Below are 17,965 nucleotides of genomic sequence, written 5' to 3'. Positions count from 1 at the left end.
TGTCTGACTGTGGCTTACCTCCGTCTCAGAGCATGTGCTCGGCAGACTCTCAGTCATTTCAGAGATGCAGAAACTGAGACCAGAAAGGGGAAGTAACTTGCCACATTGCACAGGGCCCCAAACCCAGACTTTCTGCCCCTCCATTTCAGGCCAGCACCAACTTCCAGCAAAACAAACCCAACTCGGTGACCTGTAGTGAGACCTGCCCCAGGGCCATGCTGTGCCTGGTGCTCTCTTTAGCTAACCAGTACACTGATCAGAGTGGGGTGGTCACTATCACCCCTGTGTACAGAAGAGGAGGCTAGCTCCAGCTCAAGGGCACTTTCTTAACTTCTCCCTGCAGGGCTCCCCAGAGAGGAGAAAGGCGTCCCCAGGGAGGTGGGAGGGTAGGGATGGGAGAGGTGTATGGTGCTGATCAGGCCCCTAAGCAGTTCTCAGGAGCCTAGCAATTGACCTTCCCAGAACTTGTCTGCAAGAAGATCCCTGCAACCCTAGGGAGACTCAATCTGCTCCCTGGGCCACACCTTGACTCCTCCCCGACACCCAGTGAATCATGTCTCCGCAGAAGCCAAGGGCAACAGGGCTTACCCTCCCCGGGCTTACGGGATCAGCAGTCCCAAGGTTTTTGGGTCCAAGATAACAGACAGCCCTAGAAGAGTCATGGGGTGGTGCCTAGGTGGGGAGGGGGCTGGCCCAACTAGGAATATTCTTCATTGTGTTAATTATGGGAGATGGGTAGAAGCCCCCCTGAGGCACAGGTCTACATGGGGTTTGGAGCCAGGGTTCCCCTCCCACTCTGCAGCCTCAAGCTAGGAGACCTCAGACAAATGGCTTGACCTTGCTGAGCCCACTCTCTGATTTGTGAAATGCCCATCATGATAGCCCGACCCCGACCAGGGTCCTAGACAGGATGAATGTGAGGTTCTCAGTGCAGGGCCAACATGCATAGGTGCTCAATAAATGAGCGCTGTGTGGTTATTTTTACGGTCATCCTCAGGCAACACCAGAATGAGTGAAAGCACTGCTCGAGCCAAGAATGTTGGGTAACCCAGGCTGTGGCCCCAGTTCCGCCACTGTTTGAGTCTGAGCCAATCCCTTATGTCTCAGTTTCCCCAGGCTCAAGTAGAGCATACCCTGTCCTGCCCTCTTACCTGCAGGAACCCAGGGAGGTACACACACGAAAGGGGTCTGAGGGCTACAGCGAGGGCAGTACTCAGCCGTGCTTTTCTGGCCACAGGAAGAGCCCACTTCTACTTCTTACCAACCTTTCCTCCTATTTCCTTGTCCCCTTCCCACCCTAGCCTGGCCTGCTCCATGTCCATGCTTCTTCAAGGTCCCACAGTCCCAACAGCCCTTCCATAGGTGTATTCCAAGCCCCTCACTACCCTGCAAAGGCCACATTAGCCACCTGGAAATCCCTGAGTCTAACTTGTGGTTTGCTATCTGTTGGGGATTAGGGGATAGAAAAAAAATCTGGGAACCATGGTTGGCTCTCTGTGTATCTAACCCCAGGAGTGTGCACCCAAGGATTCCAGGTTCCTCTGTCCTGGGTCCCATCCATTCCCAACCATTTCCCTCCCAGTGACCCCAAGCTCAGCTTCCTCAATCCCATACTCCATCATTCCCATCTAAGAACAGCCCTAGAGAAGGCTAAATCCATGACATTCTAATTAAGGAGTCTTTGGTGTGGGGTACCACTCCCAGAAAAATGCCAGCTTTGGTGGAGCCAACAGGTGGAGAGGAGGGCTGGACTCACCTGGAGATCCAAGTGAGACATGGTGCAAACCACACCCCACCATCTACTTCAGGTCTTGCAGTTTTAAGACAGAGATAAGGATCATACCCGTTTTACAGGTGGCTAAAGTGAAGTCAGAGAGGTTGGTAAACCAGGTCATGATTACACAGCAGGCAGTGACCAAACCTGGTGTGGAGCCCAGGCCTGTGCAATTCTAGAGCTGATGGCTCGGGGACATCCAGTTCTCCTGACTGGCCACTGCTGTTTGTTTTCTTCAGGTTGCCTGGTCCTCTCTTCTCCCCAGCCACTGTCCAGGCCGTTATGGGGGAGACCTATGTGGCCAGGAGGTGGGAGCCAACATGGGCCAGAGTTCACCTGCCCCTTGACTTCTGCTAGGCTGTCTCAATCCTGTGGGACCAGAACGAGCTGCCCTCTGAGCGTTAGGAGACTGTGTCCAAAGTCCTTCATGAGCAATGAAGCCATCCTCATTGGACTCAATTCTCTCATCTGAAAAAGGATATCTTTTTCTGTGTGTGAAATATGGGTTATGCCCCCAGTTCTGCTCACTCAGGGAAGGCAAGCGCCAGCCCCAATGGGCAGCAGAAGCACAGAGGCTCCCCGAGGGCATCCCCCTAACCCAGCAGCTCAGCCCTTCCTTGTATTCAGGCCACGGACTAAAAATCAGGGGCTAAGTCTGAATTCTGAGTCTTAGGGTGCTGGCTGCAAGGCAGGAGAGGAGGCCAGGGTGACCAGGGAGGGTGGGCTAACAGACTCCTGAGGGTACTCAGCCCACTAGATCAAGGGAGTCTCATTCCTCCCCAGTCTCTGGCACCCCGCAATCTCTCAAGGACCCCGCTCCCCAAGTGGGGGGAGCAGCTGGCCACTTGGCGCTCCCAGGAAAATCGATTCTCCATGGCTTTCCTTCTCCAGCTTTTCCTCTACTGAGCTACCCACCCCCACCCCGTCCCTTCCCCATCAACCCGCAACCGGCTCTGCCTGGGCTAGAGTTCCCCATACTGGAGGGCAAGTGAGTTTAACACTTCCATGCCTGTGACTGGGGCCTCCTTCCCCAGGGGTGGGGAAACATCTCCCCTCCCGTGCCCACCCTGCAGAATTCAGCTGACTCTACACGGCCGAGTGTGGGTCTCCTTTGTGTGAGCCTACATGGGCCTTTCAGTGAATGGAGCCCCAACCTTGTTGGGAGCGAGCCTGTGCACACCAGGCTCCATGGGGTCAGTGCCCTGTGCCCAGCTCTTCGCACCATCTGGGTGAGAGCTGTGGCTGGAGAGAAACGGCCTGAGCCTGTGACAGGATGGAGCACAAATACCAGCGCCTTACTGGAGTCATGTATGGGGTCCATGTGTGACTGTGTTTGTCCATCCGTCTGTGTGTTTGTGTCAGCATGTGTCGTGTGTGTGTGCCAGAGGCTGGGGCTGTGAGTGTGACAGCGAGTGTCCACAACGTCTGTGACTGAGCCCTGCCCGTGAGTGTCAGCAATGTGTGCTGAGTCGTGTGCTAAGTGACTGTTTGTCCCAAGCGTGTGCCCCTGGGTGTGCCGCGTGGGATGTGCGTGAGTACGCGCTGCCTGCCAGGCCTCAGGGCCTCGTGGGGCTGCTGGGGATGGGGTGACTCACATCTCCTGAGCTCATCCCGCCGCCAGCCCGCCCAGCTCACCCTGCTCTGCTGGGCTCATGGCCGCCAGCGCTGGGGGCTGGGGGGTGGGAGGGAGGCAGGCGCGGGCAGACGCGGCAGGGAGGCCGCTTGATAAATAACCTGCTGCTTCCCCAGGCCTCTGAGAAGGGGAGGCTGCATGGTGGGGAGCTGTGGGGAGCAGGAGGGAGGCAGTCCTGGCCCCCCAGCTCTGGCGGCCCTGGCCCCCACAGCCCAGGCTACGACTCTGGTTCCTGTTTCATCGAAACCTGAGCTGGGAAAAGCCTATCGGGTCATCTTGCCTGTCCCGCCGGCTGCCAGGCCCAGGCAAGCTGCCCCTCAGGGGACAAGCCCGCAGCCTGGCCGCCCAGCCAGTGGGTGGGTGGGTGGGGGGAGGATATTTCTGTCCAGACTAAATGGAGCTCGAGGCCTCTGTCTGCAACCCCCCCAACAGCTGCTCCCAGGGGCCCCCTGGCTCTACAGGACTGAACTAAATATAGCCCCCCACCCCAGCAAACCCCCAATGTTCACCTCTTCCCATTGACGCCACCCACATGAGGGTAGGGGGAAGGCTGGAGAACCCGCTGTGTGAGCCTAGGCCAGTGTATCCCTCTCTCTGGGCTCTCAGCTATGAAACATGAAGTATTACTCAGCTCTAGGCCCTGACCTGCCTAATAGGCCTTATCGGAGAGAAGATGCAAGTGACTAAATTGGGGTCTTTGTCCAGGGACGTAAGGGCTGAAGTCCCCTCCTTCAAAATGACTCCAGCCTGCTTCAGCAAAAGAATACCAGGGGAAGCTCTCGCCAGCATCCCCAAGTACCTTTAGGCTTATAAACATGGTCCCCTTCATCCTGCTTGTTCTTTGCCCAGGCTGGGCAATACCAGGCTCCTCCAATCTGCCCCAGCCGGACCCTGGCCAGGAAACAAGTTGTGCCAGGCTTGGGGAGGGGGGAGACGCGGGAGCATGACAGCTGCTATTTCCTGGAGGCCACAATTGGGCACAACCCGGATTCCTGCCCAGCTCCACACTCCACCAGACAGCCCCTCCCAGGCTCTGGCCTTCAGCAGGGCACCCCTTCCCCAGTGTCAGCCCCGTCATCAGCCAGGGTCCCACCCAGTCCCTCTTGTCCCCTGCACTGGTACAGACAGGAAGGAGGTGCCAGATGCACCTTCTGGCCTGGGCTGGGAGAACGGTGGTCTCTGCAGGGTTCAACAGGCGGGGGAGGCAGCCCCAGCTTCCCCCCTCCTGCCTGCCTGCCCACCCGGCTGCTTCCCCCAGCCCCACACGCACCGAATTCCCTACATGCCTGTCTGTCTCTGACAGCTCGCGCAAATACTTGGCTGCGCGGGCACCCGCTGTTCTGAGCCCGCTGCGCCTCCTCCCCTGCCTTCCCCGGGGGGCTCTGCAGACACAGCCAGGGATGGGAGGGGGGCCAGAGCAAGAAGCTTGGTGGGCAGTAGGGGGAGTGAAGGCAGGAGGAATCAGTCTCAGTGCTCCATCCCCAGGCCTGGGGGAACTAAGGGACTTGGGAGGCCACCGTGAACCAGCCCTAACTGGGCGGCAGCTGCTGACGCCCCCGCTGCCCCCCGGAACCTCCCAGGAGGACCTTCCGGAGGCCTCCCACTCGTCTCAGCCGATGAAACAGCATCTGCCACCCCCGCGGCGGCAGCTCAGGACAGGGCGGAGGGCACCACAAGGCCCCTGGGGAAAGCTTTGAAATCTGGACTATGGCCCGGCCCCTCCTGAGAGCCCCGGCCCCCCACCACAGGCCCAGCCCTGGAGCGTGGGGGGGCTGCGTTCCAGCCCTCCTGCAGTGTGAGGGGTACACTCGCCCAGCAGCCAGGCCTGGGACGTCTCCATTGGACTGGCTGGGGGCCTCGTTTGCCCCCAACTCTCCTCCTTCCTGCTTGCCTCACCTCCCTCCCCGGGGACCAGTGGAGGAAACACTTCCTGAGAACAGCTGGGATTTTCCGCTGGACACTGGCCTTGCAGGTCAGCCCCTTATCTGCACCCCCCAACCTCATTCCTTCTCCTAGAGTCACCCCTTCAGCCATATCATACTCCCACCCAACCGCCAAGGACACCCCTCCTCTCCCTACCATCCTCCCACTTGCCTCAGCGTCCCCAGTACCCAGCACATGTCCAGGCACTGAGTAGACAATGAATGAATGGCCGGCCACATGGAATGACATGCTCCATTTTGCAGATGGGTATACTGAGATCAGGAGCAAGCCCAGCTCCCATCCAGGCTCTTCCTGAATGGCAAGAATGCCCCTGGCGGCAGGGCCCTTCTCTATTGTTTCCCACCTGGTACACTTTCTACCCCAGGAACCAATGCAGCCCTCCCAAGCTTCTCAGGCATCAGGGTGACTCTAAACAGAACTTCTCAGTGCTCTGGGGCCAAATGCCCAGCTGACTATTCAGGACCACTGACCCAACTCTCCCAAAGTGTTAGGGTGGGCTTTAAAAGAATCGCAACTGTACTGTCTTTGTGACTAGACTGTGGGGTGAAGCCTCCTCTCCCCATTGCACAGATGGGGCTGCAGAGGCCCCCAGGGGAGGGGGGAGCTGCAGGCGGCCGTGAATCAGAGGGGGAGCTGGGAAGCCGCCCGGCCCTGCCGGCTGTCGCTGGAAGCAACAGCCTGCATTTCCTCCTCACACTGGTGCCTGGGGAAGCGTGGGCAGCGGGCGGGCGGGCACTGCCGTGAGGACCCCTCCCGTGCCTGTAGGCTAGCTGCGTCCCCTCACTGCCTGCCTGGGCCCACACAGTCCACTCCCCGTGCTGGCATGATTTATTTCCAGAGAGGGGCAGACCAGAGGCAGAACTGGGTTTCATGTCACTGGCGGGCACCACAGGGAAGCCCCTCCTCTCAGATTCTCAATGTTCCTAGCATCGAACAAGATTGAAACATGACCATTCACGCTTCCTTCCAGCAGTAAAGCCCACGGTTCTGTGATTCTAGACTCTCAACGCGACAAGAATCCCTCAGCTCCAAGCATTCTATGATTCTAGACTCCTGTGACTTAAGATTCCAGGCCATTGAGATTGGACACCACCAGAAGAAAGAGGGGCCAAGTCCACTCCTACCTGCTGCTGGGGGCCCAGCTAAGCAATTTTCTATTGAGCTTTGGGGGAGGTGGGTCAGGCAGGAAAGGAGCTGGGCTCTCCCATCGGGGTCACCAGGAACTGGACATGAGGCTGTGGGGCAGGGCAGGGGGTTATGGGGATCAAGCTGGTCTAGTCCTGGAGGACAGGCCACCACTTTGTGGCAAACACAGCCAAGGACGCTGCAGCCGTCAGGAGGCCCAGACCTCGCCAGAGTGCAAGCAGGTAGGTGGGGCTTTGTCAGCTTGTGCCCCCACCCTGGAGCTCAGAGGGAAGAGGGGTGTCAGGTCAGGGCTGGTCTCCCTGCTTCTCAGGTTCCAAGCCAAGCTCCACGCTTCATCTTCCAGTCTTCACCACCCACTGCTTCCTCCTTCCCACCACAGTCCCTCACCTCTCAGGCTCCCAGGCCAGCCCCAGCCCAGGCCAGCTGGCAGCCAGCCAGTAGGGGCAAGGTTCCCAAGCCCATTTGATAGATGGAAAAACTGAGGTGGCAGGGGAGAAGATGACATGACCTGCCCCAAGGGCTCAGCCTTGGCAGCCTATTGGTCTCTGGATGCATCTCTCAGTCCCGCCCCTCAACCTTGCTTCCTAGAATCCTCTGCAGGGCCAGTGGGTCTCCCCTGAACAGTCTCCTCACCAACATAAGTACATCTCCCCCATCCTGGTGTCCCTTGAGAGCACTCAATTCCACAGCCAATCACCTGCTCATTCATTAATTCATTCTTTCATTCACCCAACTAGCCAATCAGCCCATCTTCCCGTAAATGCCAGGTCCCTTGCCAGGGGTCTGGGGGACTCAAGAAGCAAAGAGAGCAAGGCCTGTACCCTGCAGGCATTGATGGAGTGCCTGCTGTGTGCTAGGCAGTATGGACTGCCATGCACAGCCCAACCCTGCCTGTCCTTGTGGTGTTCATAGCCCATCAAGGGCTCTGCCAGGACCCAATCCCACTTGCAGGAGTGGCAAGTCCCAAACGCTCCAGCCTCAGTTTCCTCATCTGTATATGGGGAAGCTAATGGCACCCACATCACTGGCCTACTGTGAGGAACGAACAAAGTGAAGGCTAGAAAGCTGTCCACATAGTACCTGCCCTCAGTCAGGGGCTGGGACGGTTTAGCCATTGTCATCACCGTTGTTAAGACCTACTATGATTATTATAGTAATAACTGGGAGACAGCAAGTGATTAGAGCAGCTAAAGCTCTTCAAACACTTAGCTGGTGCCAGACACTGAGGGGACAGGAAGGAATCACTGCCACATCCCGTTGCAAGGCTGGCAAGGAGCAAGCCCAGTAACCTCCCATTAGCATCTGATGATCAAGGGACTCAATGGTTAGAAGCATGGCCCCGCCTCCACGGAAGGTCTACTCCAACATGTGTTCATGGGTGCCGCACATGTATATGCAAGCTTTTAACCATGCACATGAATACATGTCTACACAGGAAAGCTGGGAGGGCCAGCAGGTGAGGTGGGAAGCGAGACGGCAGTGAAGGGAACACAACTGCTGACGCTGGCTCAGGCCTCCCACCCTAGCCCACTCCACCCTGGCCAGTGATCACAGCAGAGCTGAGGGGACTGTGGCAAGAGCAAGGACCAGGCCAGTGAGGAGAGGCCCGAAAAGATGCTTTGCATAGTTCTGGCCACCAGATTACAGGCCTAGGCTAGGCCCCTAGGTGGGGGTATGGGGGCTGCCAGGTGCCTGCAGTCCCACATGGGTCAGGCCACTGTGCCTGCACTTTATGCCTGTCCCGGCATGGCTCATGAGCGTTCCTGCTGGCACACCGGGCAAGTCCGAGGAGGTCAGGGGAGGTCACGGTGAAGGGAGGGAACAGTGGGCCCAAGGGCCATGTGGGGTCTGCCGGACAGGGGAGGGTGGGCACAGGTCTCCCCCGGGGCCACCGGGCAGGCCTGGCTCTGCCCTGCTGGGGCCAGCAGCTGGAGGGAAGTAAATATAGCGCGGGGCGTCCCGGCCACATTCCTGGGAGGCCAGTGCGGCCCGCCTGCCCGCTGCTCTAGGCAGAGTGCAGCAGCCAGGGCCCAGAACTGCCCCTGCCCTCTTCCCAAACAAACAGAAAAATAAATAAAACCAGCTCTCACGGCCAGCACAGCTTGGGGGATGGGGGCAGGAAGGGGTGGACAGGGTTGGGGGGGGCAGCCAGGCATACCAGTTGCCGCTGTTTCTGTCCTGCTGGGGAGAAGGAGGCCAACAAAAAGAGAAAAATGGAGGAAAAGGGCAGAGGGACAGTCAGAGATGTGAGAGAGGGGGAGAGGACACGCAGGAGAGACCGAGTTGTGACAGACAGAGGTGTGTGTGGGGGGCAGGTTAAGAGTGATACGGATGGTATCAGGGCTGGGGAGGAGGCACAGGCAGCCCTGAGGTCAGTAATTCAGCAATTCAGTGACAGGGATAAGGGGGGGGGGGGGTCGAGGAGACAAAGGGGGCCTGTGGGCTGGGGCAGGGGGCTGGCTCCAAAGGCCATGAAATATTAAAGACCTTAGGCCAATGAGTGACAGAGGTCATAGAAATAAGGAGACTAGCCAGGGAGATACAGGAACCCTGGAGCAGACCACCCCCCCCCCCCCGACCCAGTCCCCCTCCACTACCTCCTGAGCCCAGCCAGCCTCCCCCAGCTCTCCTCCTGCCATGGCTGCTTTCTGTCTTTCCATCCAGACGGAGGATGGACTGAGGGTGGGAGGGGCCCGGGGGATTAGTGAGAGCAGGGGACCTTTGCAGTTCTCTCTTCCCTCCGGCTGATCTGTGCACAGCCGGCCCTCCAGAGCTGCCAGCCACCCTAGTCAGAAGGCCAGGAGGCCTGTCAGCACAGCCACTGCCACAGGCACCTCCTGGAGAAGGAGGGGGTAGACATCCAGCTTCCCCTTCATAGAAAAAAACAAAAAACAAAAAAAACAGCCGCGCCACCACTTTCCACAGAGACCAGCGGGAGAGAAGGCCATGCCTCACAGCTCAGCTGAGCCAGCCAGTCAACAGGCGGGCGAGCAAGCCAGCAGGTCATCCCCCAGCCCTCCCACCACTGCCCCCTCCCCAGGCCCCACCATCAACTTCATGACCTTGGCTAGTCCCCCTGTCCCCGAGCCTGTGTCTTCACCAGCCCCACCTCACCACAGGCTTGGTGTGAGGAAAAGAAATAAGAGTACAAGTAACACCTTGAAAACCCGCAGAGGGGCTAGAGCCAAGGATGCAGGTAATCCTATGAGGTCAGGCCCATCGTGGGTCCCATCTCACAGATGGGGAAGAGAAACCCAGACAGCCAGAGTGACGTACCCAAGGTCACACACCTGGCAACTAGCAGAATAAAGACAGAAACGCTAACCATGAGCCATGTGGGGGACAGGAAGTCCTCATCACCATAAAAGCCAACTTTGACTGAATGCTGACTGTGGGCTAGCCATTGATGGTGGGCACTGCACAGCCATCCCTGTGTCCGTGTGAAAGTAGCCTTGTGAGGCAGGCACTCTTATACTCCCATTTCAGGGATAAGGAAACTGAGGATCACAGAACATATATGGACCAAAGGTCATACATATATCCAGCTTGGCAGTGACATGGCCAGGATTTGGAGCCAGGTCTGACTCCTGAGCCAGTGGTCAAATATACCTGTCTGGGTGAGGTAGAGGCTGGGAGTTAGAAGGGGCCAGTAGCGGGGGAGCTCAGTGATCCTACTGGTGCCTGGAACAGCCACCAGGAAAAGGTCAAAAACAAAGTCACAACTGCTAGACCAAGGGGTGGTCGGCAACTCCTCTGGGAATAAGGAGATGGGCAGAGCCTGTGGGGACACTGTTTAGGGGCTTGGCCAGAGTGATCCTGGTCTACTCAGAGCCCAGGCACCAGATAGCACAAGCCACTGCCCCTAGCATAGGGCTACTGAGGCCGGTCTATAAACGGTCAGCAAAGCCCCCAGGGCTGCAACCAGCACCCGAGGGCCGGTGTGCCAGGAACTAATCACACTCCACCTCCAGAGCCCCCAGTGCAGGCGGAAGAGGGGGCAAGATCCCCTCCCTCCCTCCCAGGCCCTGTGAGCCCAGAGGGAGGCCAGCATCAGAGGCAGGAAATGAAGAAGAATTTGCGATCTAATTGAGCTGGCGGGGGATTAGGCGGCAGAATGCAATTACAGGGGCTGGAGCAGGGCCAGGGGCACTGACACCCTGAGATGTGGCCTGGCCCAGGTGACTGGGCTGAGCCAGTCTCTGGCCAGAGACACCCTATGGGGAGTGGGGTGGGGAGAGGGAGACAGGTAGGCAAAGACTGGGGCCAGAGCACTCTTCAGCACACACAGGATTGCAGGGTTCCAGCTCCATGAAATACCCAAATCAAGTTTTCCTGAGAATTCTTCCCCAGGGAACAGCCCTATGCACTCTCTCACGGGGAGCAGGCAGAGAGAACACACGTTCTCACAGGCTCCACTCATGCATATACACACACATGTGTTCATGCTCCCAGGAAAGACCCACAGATCCATGTCCACTTGCATGGGGACAGGCTCCCAACCTGCAGACACACAGCAATGGCCCTTTGTTGCCAGTGGCTCCACCAAAGAGGGGAAGAACACAAAACAAAACAAAAAAATACACCCATGACCTTAAAATCCTTTTATTCCCGTAATCACAGGCTGCCATTGCCGTGGATACGCGCTGTCACCCCGGCCCCAGCCTGTCTCCCTCCATGGCTTCCAAACTCCCAGCAGGCAGGCAGACAGGGAGGCTGCCCAGTTACTGCTGGGGAGGGCAGGGGAGGAGAAGGACTGGGTGGGAGAGGTTCAACACCACACACGTTCACAGACTCAGGGCCTCAACTAGGGAGGGAGAGACTCAGAAAAACAGATGGGCAGAGATACAGAAAGAGCAAGGAACACAGACACCAGCTACCAAAGACATAGACCACTGTTAGCATAGCTCAGATATGCCCACTCCCAGAATTACACACTCTTTCCCAATTCAGTACCACTCAAGGAGTGATACAGTCCCAAATTTACAAGCGTATACAAAACACACAGATAAACACAAATCCTGAACACACCCTCTCCAAAATTCTAGGCCCACACAACTCAGAATATACACGTTCCTAGATTTACAGAGACAGACCCAACTTTCAGATATAGATTCTCAGCCTCACAACACACAGGTATATATATATGCAATGCAGACACAACTCTTAGATCCATAAACACATGTCCTGATTCAAACATACACAGGCTCAGACTCCCAACACCCCAAGATAAACAGACACACATTCAACACACAGAGTCACAGATATATCCATCTTGAGTCATTAGCACACACACTGCCCAGATTCCCACATCCCATACCAACAGACTAGACCTACACAGCCTCACTGAGCAGCTGACACTGCCTTTGGCTTTAGGGGGTAGGTAGAATGTTTGGAGGTTCCTGGGTCCTTGAGGGGGCAGTCCTTTCTCATTGCCTGCAGCCTGGGAGGTGGGCTCAAAGTTGGGGGGGAATAAGGGGGGAAGTAAGAGAAAGAAAAAAAAAAAAAAAACTTGAGTGGGATATTCTTGTTGAGCAGTAGCGCGTGAGTAACTGGGGAGGCTTTTTGTGGTCTGGTGAGTTTCAGCTATGAGTGAGAGTTTAACTATTAATACACTTAATCAAGGGCACTTCACACACACACACACATACACACGCACACCCTACAACCATACACAGAGGCTAGGATGGGACCAGGTGGGGGGGGGGGCGGTAAGACAGAGAGAGCCTCAGATAAAAAAGGGGAAAGCTCCATTCAGGGGCCCAGGGGGCAGGTAAACAGGGCGGAGTTTCTGCCCTGGGCCTACGTCCAAGGGGGTGGGAGGTAAAGTCAATGATTCATTTCTGCAAGCCTAGAGCATGGGGCTTGACACATAGTAGGTGCTCAATAAATATACAGTGGGCCAATGAATGAAGAACTGAACCACATATAAAGGGTGGCAATAATAACAACAGTAATGATAAGTGAGCCCCACCCCATCCTTGGCCAATTGAGACATGCTTCAGAACACCAAGCTGGGGAACTGGCTTTGACTTCATGGTCACCCCAGAAGACAGGGGATCTAAGCAAGTAGGCCAGAGTCTGGCTCATCAGCATCCCAGCATCCCTCCACCCTATCCTTTACCCTGGAAAGTCAGCTGACCCCGGCCCAGCCTACACCCCTCCCTCCCAGAGAGACCCCACCAATCTCCATTCTACTGTCCCATGAATAAGTAGGTGAGGTCCTAAAGAAAGCAGGGTATTTAATTCCCATAGACTTGTTTCTTTATCCAGATGGAACCTGCACCCCACCCCCAACCCTATGAGCCTCAGCTTCTCATTTGCCAAATGGGTAGAAGCTGAAAAGAGGCAGCAAGAGTTGGGGGTCACAGTAGGAACCCATGGAACACAGGCTTAATCTGGCCTGGGCCCTGGATGCAGAATCCTTCCCTTCCCCCACCCAGCCCAGCCCTGCCGGGTGGACATTCCAGGCCTCACGTGATAAAGACGAGGCCGCTGGCCCACGGGTAAGTCAACAGGCTCTGTCGGGGGAGAGATAGGAGGCCCCGGCCAGGGTCACCTGCTGAGCCGGGAAAACAGCCGGGCCCAAATACACACATAAATAAGGCGCCAATGGACAGCCAGTCAGTCAAGGATCTGTCTTCTGCAAAGGAACCTCTGCCCTCCACCTTGGAAAGGGAGGTGGCATGGGAAAGGGAGGCTCAAGGCTAGCTCTTGCTTCCCTGGGAGAGCCCCAGGTTCCTGCCAAGATTGGAGGTGGGGGGGTGGGAGGGGTGGGCTTCTACCAAGGGCCCCAGGCCTAACTGAGAACTCACGAGGCCAACCTCCCTCAGCTGTTCCCACCCCTTCCCAGGGCAAAAATCACCCCCTCTCCCTCCTCCCCAAGGAGAGAGGACAATTTCCGTTCTGGGAAGGGGGTGACAGCTGCAGAGCGGGCCACTATCCGCCCCCCCACCCCCACCCCCCCGTCCGACCCCACCAGCTCTTGCTTGAGTCTCATCCAGGGAAACTGCTAAATCAACACTACGCAGTAGTAGGTAGCGCTGGCCTCAGTCTCCCCGCATCGCTCTCAAAAAGGCGTTTGGGAGGCGGCTTCGGGTCTCAGTCCCTGGTTTCCTAAGGCGGTAGGCACCTAGGGTACGGGATGGGGGGGGGGGGTCTTTCGGGAGGGGGATTAGGGCAAGCTTCGGCCAGCACGCCACCTAAAACCGTCTATTTGAAATGCTCTCACTTGCATGAAGAGCCTTCCCCCGGCCCCCGCCTCCCGCCCCCGCGGGCCGGGGCAGCTGAGGTGGCGCCGGGCGTTCAAATAGCGCTCCAAACAAGTCCGCAGCGACCGCGCACGCAGCCCCCGCCAGGCGGCCCCAGCGGAAAACTTGAAAGGGACTCTGTTTGCCGGCCGCCCTGGGGCGGCTCCGGCGGGGGCGAGGGCCGAACGAACGCACACGCCCCCTCCCCAGCGCTTCCTGCGCAAACGCGTAGAGGCGGGGGTGGGTGGGGGGCAGCCGGCCCACCACAAAACCTCGGGTTCGGAACAGCGGCCGCGGCGCAGGGAAAGGCGGAGGTCAAGAGGCTGGTTCGCCAGAACCCCCCGCCCCCCGCTTCAGCCCCTTCTATCCGAAGACGCGACTCTCAGACCACCCAGGATCCAAGGGGCAAAGTAGGGCGCGGCTGCCAACCCTTCAGACTGCCATCGCAGGAGACAACAGGGAGCAGGTCTTCCCGGAAGAGTCCCTACAGAACCCCCAAATCTGCTGGTTCCTCCTTGCAGCCCGTGGCACCAGCCCAACTCCGCGCACCCCTTCCGATTCCTGAGGGGGGGCCACCAAAAAGCGATTTTGCTCCCTCATTGGGCGCTTCAGCTCTTCTGACAGGACCCGGGAGGCGGCCCCCCGTTTAAAAACCGGGGTCACTCACTTTCTGTGGATCCTACAAATAAACAAAGCCAGGCGCTCCCCGCGCTCCCCGCCGGAAAGCAGCCCATTACGGGCGAGGACAACTTCCCCCAGCAAGAAAATTAACACATTCTTCTCGCGGCGGTTCGGCCCCTCGCTCTGGGGAAGCAAAGAGGGAGGGGGGCTCGGGGCCAAACTTCATGGGTAAATTTGGGGCCAGAGCAGAGAAGCAGGCGGCTGGGACACCCACCTCCCACAGCTCCGCAGCTAGAAGAACACCCCCATTTTCCCTCCCTGGCTTTGCATGCTGCTTGGCCACGCGGGGCTCGGGAGACAGGCTGAAAGACTCCCTAAGGCTAGGGAGGAAGGGAGAGAGAGGCCGCGGGGAGCAGCGGTGGTCAGGGGTGATACTTTGACGAAAAAAAAAAAAAAAGGTCAAACTTGATCTGCCCGCCAGACACCCCGCGGGCAGCGGGGGCGAGGAGCCTGAGGGGAAATGTAGAAGTGGCCACCGCCCCCTCCAAAAGGAGGGGGAGACTCAGCCGCGCGTCGTCTAGGGCATTAAGAGCAGTGAGTGATGCCCCCAAAAGACAGGACTACGAATGGGGTCTGTTGGGGGGAGTGCGCGCCGGAGATCTCCAATCAGCCGCCCCCGCAGACGGAGCGCGAGCCCAGCGCCGAGAGGTAAAGACACGGGCTCCCGCGGCCCCTGTGCCCTCAAGCTCGAGTACTTGGGGAGGGGACAGTACCCCTCAGGGAGAGCCCCGGCCCCAATCCAAGGCGCCCAAGGCGCCCAAGCCGTCGTCCCCGACCCTAAAACCCCTCTTTTTGTCTGAACTCAGTGATCTGCGACCGAGCTGACTGCGGCTTGGGGAGGCTTGAGTATAGAAGAGGCCACTGAGCGATCACTGGAGCTAGGGCTCCTAGCCCCCGGGGCTCCGAGGCTCAGATTACGGGAGCCCCCCGCCACACCCAAACACGGACCCCTCTTTTCCCGTCCCTGGCTCTCCGCACCTGAACTTCGGGGGAGCCCGCGCCGCCAAACTTTCCGCAGACTTGCAGCGAACTCCGGCCCCGGCCGCGCACCGGGCCCCGGGGGAGGAGAGGGAGGTAGGCGGGGAAGGGGAGGGGGCCGGCCTCTGGGGGGGTCGGGGGAGGGCCGTGGCCCGACACCTACCGGCTCTCAGAGTCGTCCAAGCCGCCACTGCCGCCGCCGCCGCGAGGTCGAGGGGGAGGGGCGGGGCGGGGAGCTGCGCTCCGCTCTGGGCACCGCCGCCGCGGTGCGCTCCGCTCCAGCCGCGCCGCCCGCCGTGCCCGGGTCCGGAGCCGGAGTCACGCCGCCGCGGCTGGCCGGAGGCGGGGAGGGGGGGGAGCCTGCAGCACCTGCCCCTCCTCCCCCTCCCCGCGGCCCAAATTAAAAAACAACAAAAAGCAACTAATCACCCCCGAGCGTAGCGCGGAGCGGCTGGCTGAGGGCGCAGCGTGAGGCGCCCGGACTCAGCAGGCGGCGCGCATGGCTAGGCAGGGCTGGGACGCGGGGCCCGGATTCGGGGAACAAGGTTCGGCTGCTCTTCTCTCTCGGCTCGGGCGCCTGCTCTCGCCGCCGCCTCTGCTGCCGCCTCTACATCCCCGCTCAGGCTCCGCCGCCGCGCGCCCGCCCGGGCAGGAGCTCTGAACGCTGCCCGGGGGCTGCCGGCAAAACCCGGACCGGACTGCACGCTCCCTCCTCCTCTCCCCCCCCCACCCCCCCGCCACCTCGGCTCCCCTCCCTCCTCCCTCCGCCTGCCTCCCGACGCAGCTCTGGCCACTTGGACGCCGCAGGCTCTGAGGCCGGAGCCGCAGCCACTGCGCCTCTAGCTCCCCGCGCTCTGACGAGGTCGGCCAAGGCTCAGCTCTCCAGCGCGCCCGGTCTTCACCTCTTTCCCCGCAACTTTACAAAAAAATAAGAGGACCTCACCCGTTCTGTAAGGAGTGCATGGGCTTGAAGACGCACCTTACGGGGAAATCCGCCATCCCTCTGCCCCTTCTCGCCAGCCGGCCGCGAAGCTTCAAGGACCAGTAGGGAGGGTTTGGCCGCGCCCCTCAGCTCAGGTGCGCGTGGGGCCGGGTACTCCTAGGCGAGCACTCTTGGAACTAGACGCATGTTCAAAGATTTCACTCTTCCCAGAGCGCTTTCCCATACTCAGTGGGCTCTAGTTCCCAGGGAGAAAGGGGGCAGACGTCCCTGTTCCCATTACACAGATGAGGAAACTGATTCGTGAAAGGACATTTTGTTTGCTACGCCGCCCCCAACCAGAACACTTGAGTCCTGAAGCTAAAGAGACCACACAGTGGTGTTCTGAGACGGTGGCCTGTGAACTCTGAGCCTGAAACAGTGCCTAGCACAGCGCCATGCTCAACAGACACTGGCTGAAAGAATAAAAACCCAGTGGATTCAGATTTGGACCCGCACATCCTCATCGTCATTCACCGGCCCCTCCATCTGCCCAGCTTGGGCTAATCCTAAAGCTGCATATGTCGACCTCTCGCCACTAAAGAGACCCATAGCGCAAGCCCCGGGTCTTTCCCCAAGTGGAAAGTTTCTTCAGTTCTGTGGAATTCGTGGGGGTGGCTTTGTGCTTCCTGAGCCAGAAAAAACACAGCCCCCAGAGGAGAGACCCTAGCAGGAAAGGGGCAGGGCGGTTGGGGAAGTCTACCTAGGGTTAAATGTTACAGCCTGGGGCCTAGATAAGTGGGAGTTAACTGTTGCAGCCAGGGTGCCTCCAGTCACAGGAGCAGTCTTAGTGGAAGAAGTGGAAGCAGTTCCCACCTCACTGTCTCTTCTCCTTGGTGTTGCTTGCCTGGGTGTTGCAGCACCTGCGGCCTGGGTCTCACAGGAGCAGCCTGTGGATGCCCACCGTCCAAGCTTTCTAAATTTGGCTTTGGGACTTTGACCCAGCCAGGGGATAGGGGTGTGAGGGAGGTGTCAGAGGGCAGAGTTCATCTGGAATGTGTTGCCTGTCTACCTGCCCTGACCTCCAAGGCCACAGGGAGTGACACTCTCATGGACACCCCCTCCCTTCCTCAAATGCTGAGAAGTGTTCTCTCAACTGTGTGTCAAGGAATGGCTCCTAAGTGGGGGGGAGGCTTTAGCCTCTCCTCTCCAGCAATGTTCCTCAAAGCCACCCCAAACATACCACATGAGGAAAGCAAGGTACTTGATCTGAGAACATAGTTTTAAGACAAATGAACACCTCTAGATTATCACCCCTAAACTGCTTAAAGACAGACATTCTGGCTGACCTTGAGTGTCAGGTACTGTGTTGGACACTCACTTGACTATATGAGGAAAAAGGAGGCAGCATCCCATGCCAAGATGACCAAAGATCTCCAAACACTTAGCCCACCACGATCTACCTTTTCTGAGGAAGCTCAGGCCCAGACTGTGAGGAGGGACTTGTTCCCCAGGAGTCAGCAGCAGGCCTCAGAGGATTAGGACCCAAGAAATGGAACTCCGTCCTCAGGGAACTACAGCCTAGCAGGGGAGAATGTGGAATCAGGCCCTGCACACCTGAAAAAAGCTTCATGCTGAAATTA

At 58.3% G+C, this 17,965-nt stretch overlaps 1 protein-coding gene across 4 annotated transcripts in view; it reads right to left on the bottom strand.

Moving 5' to 3' along the window:
* CXXC5 (CXXC finger protein 5) overlaps positions 1–16,072 on the bottom strand; it is a 124,987-nt gene extending 108,915 nt beyond the window's left edge. For 2 of the 4 annotated variants that reach the window (XR_008705015.1, XM_055555237.1), the window contains exon 1: positions 15,567–16,069. The gene's annotated coding sequence lies outside the window, so the exon portion shown is untranslated. Of the gene's footprint in view, positions 1–15,403; positions 15,504–15,566 lie in introns of those variants that run through there. The other 2 variants (XR_008705016.1, XM_055555249.1) reach the window with 2 other exon arrangements.
* Positions 16,073–17,965: the final 1,893 nt, after the last annotated feature.

Source organism: Bubalus kerabau, chromosome 1 (assembly GCF_029407905.1).
Source record: "Bubalus kerabau isolate K-KA32 ecotype Philippines breed swamp buffalo chromosome 1, PCC_UOA_SB_1v2, whole genome shotgun sequence".
In the NCBI taxonomy this organism is placed as follows: Eukaryota; Metazoa; Chordata; class Mammalia; order Artiodactyla; family Bovidae; genus Bubalus; species Bubalus kerabau.
Note: the sequence above shows the minus strand (reverse complement) of the source record. Positions and strands in the feature narration are given on the sequence as shown.